Source organism: Tenrec ecaudatus, chromosome 7 (assembly GCF_050624435.1).
Source record: "Tenrec ecaudatus isolate mTenEca1 chromosome 7, mTenEca1.hap1, whole genome shotgun sequence".
Classification (NCBI taxonomy): Eukaryota; Metazoa; Chordata; class Mammalia; order Afrosoricida; family Tenrecidae; genus Tenrec; species Tenrec ecaudatus.
The window spans coordinates 36413180-36415978 of NC_134536.1; the positions used below are offsets into that span (position 1 = coordinate 36413180).

A 2799-nucleotide genomic window follows, 5' to 3' on the forward strand; every position below is an offset into this window, starting at 1 on the left:
CAGGAATGAGGAAATGTTCTAAAATTGTGGTGATAATTGTACAACTCATCTTGAAGTGATTGAGCTATTGAATTGTATGGTGTATGATTTATATGCTAATAAAACTGTTTTTTAAAAGGTACAGCTTTCACAAAAAGCATCTTACCTATTGTCAGCATTATAAATGCTGAATAACTCAGAAGCTGAGGACCGGCAGTGAAGATCGATAACCAGTACTGTAAATTATTACTTGAGCCGCCCCCTTGGTTCTGACCGCCTGGCGCGGTGGTGCGGGGGTCTTAGGCGAGCCATGGCGTCGCCTTCTCGGAGACTGCAGACTAAGCCAGTCATTACTTGTTTCCAGACCGTGCTCTTGATCTACACTTTCGTCTTCTGGATCACTGGTGTTATCCTTCTTGCTGTTGGCATTTGGGGCAAGGTGAGCCTGGAGAATTATTTTTCCCTTTTAAATGAGAAGGCCACCAATGTCCCCTTCGTGCTCATTGGCACTGGCACTGTCGTTATTCTTTTGGGCACCTTTGGCTGTTTTGCTACCTGTCGAGCTTCTGCCTGGATGCTAAAACTGTATGCAATGTTCCTGACTCTAATCTTTCTGGTCGAACTGGTGCTGCCATCGTTGGATTTGTTTTTAGACATGAGATTAAGAACAGCTTTAGGAATAATGAGAAATCTCTGACCCAATATAACACCACAGGAGATTATAGAAGTGATGCGCTAGACAAGATACAGAATAAATTGCATTGCTGTGGTGTCACCAGATACACAGATTGGGAAGCTACTAATTATTACGTGCAGCACGGATACCCAAAGAGCTGCTGTAAGACCGAATGTACTCCGAACAAAGACGCAAGTGAAGTCAACCACGAAGGTTGCTTTCTAAAGGTAACGACCATAACAGAGTCAGAAATGGGAATCGTTGCAGGATTGTCATTTAGAGTGGCTTGCTTTCAGCTGATTGGAATCTTTCTCGCCTACTGCCTTTCTCGTGCCATAACAAATAACCAGTATTAGATAGTGTAGCCAACAGATCTGCGGTTTACTCCTCTCCAACTTAAGTGTAAGAACACTTGTCAGCCCTTTTTGAAGGAAATAATGAGATCGCCTGATTGGAAGATACTGGCCCAATAAATTGAAAAGCCACTGAGACAACTCACCAATAGACTGACACAATCAAGATATTAGTCCAGTAGGCTGACTAAATCGACATTTGCTCAATATGTTCAAAGTCCGCCACTTAGGTCCCATTCCTGTTAGATCATCACAACATCTCCTATTGCCTTGAAACACTGGAAGAGCTAGTAAATTGTAAAGGAAATGCTGTGTCCTCTTGACTTTTCTTTTTCTCGGGGGTTCTTTGCCAGGCACTATCAATGTGCTGTTTGGTGTAAAATGGAATTGCCCCTCGGAATTGCCTACTAATGTAGTCTGATAGAAAGTTAACCCCTCTGAGCTGGCCCCTCCTCAACCAAGGTTATCTGGTTTGATTGTATAATTTGCATCACGGAGTTTCAAATGCTGTCCGTAGTCTCTGTTGTGCTGACAGGCAGCGGAGAATCACACTGTGTAATAGAACCAAGAACAGGCAGCGGGGAATCACTGTGTAATAGGACTAGTCAGTACGTGGATCAAATCAGTGATGACGGTGATGGCATCTAAAGACTAAGACACCTTTCATGTTCCTGACTCATCAGGTTTCTGCACACTTACCCTGGCCTCCAAATTAAGGTGTTTGTCCTGATGTTTATATTTTTTCTATTTGCAGGGTTCTAGTTATTACTTCAATGATGTTGGAATTCATGTCTTTTCTTTAGGAATTTGATTTCATAAGCCTTTGCTGGTATTTCCTTACGGGGTTGATGTGATTTCGTCAACTTGAGTAGGCTTAGTTTTGGTTTGTTTCCTTGATTAATAAAATTCTCTTACATAATACAACAACAACAACAACAAATTATTACTTGAGCCACATAAGCTAAAAACAAACCCCAAACTCTTAACATCTTTAGAGTCAACTCTCGAAAATAAATATCTAGATATTTTGCCTTCTCCCCCCTCCCTCAGAAAACATTATGCATTTTAACACTACTTGATGCTACGGTATAAAATGTCAGGACACAATATCTTGAACATAAATCCCCACTGATATTTTCTAAAATCAGCAAACAGAGGGTCAAATCTATGAGAATACTCTTGTCAATTGGGTTAGCAAAACCACCTAAATATTTTCAAGATATAATTAAAATCTGTTGTTAAAATTCTAATTAATATGATCAGAATGTCTATGCCATCTTGAGCCATTCTCTCGATAACTTTCATATGTTTACTGAATTACTAACACATAAACTAGTTTCTGTATCTCACTTCTACAACCAGCCGTGGGTCTGTAGGACGGAATAAACAAGGCCAAGGTTCTGAGGAGATTGAGTGGCGTGATTAAAAACCACAAGAGACAACAGCTGTAAGTAAGAAGATAATTAGTGAGGAGGGTGTAGCAGGCCTGGTAGGGTGTCATCAAGGATAATGTAACCGAGAGGAATTACTGAAACCCAAATGAAGGCTGAGCATGATAGTGGGACAAGAGCAAAGTAAAAAGAAATAGAGGAAAGAGCTAGGAGGAAAAGGGCATTTGTAGAGGTCTAAATAAAGGCATGTACATATGTAAATATATTTATATATCAGGATGTAGAAATAGATCTATGTGCATATGTGTATGGGTTTAGTATTAAGGTAGCAGATGGACATTGGGCCTCCGTTCAAGTACACCCTCAATGCAAGAATACATTGTTCTATTAAACTGGCATT

General features: G+C 40.4%; 1 pseudogene; it reads left to right on the forward strand.

Moving 5' to 3' along the window:
* Positions 1 to 241: 241 nt before the first annotated feature.
* On the forward strand, positions 242 to 1804 carry LOC142453315 (tetraspanin-6 pseudogene; annotated as a pseudogene).
* Positions 1805 to 2799: the final 995 nt, after the last annotated feature.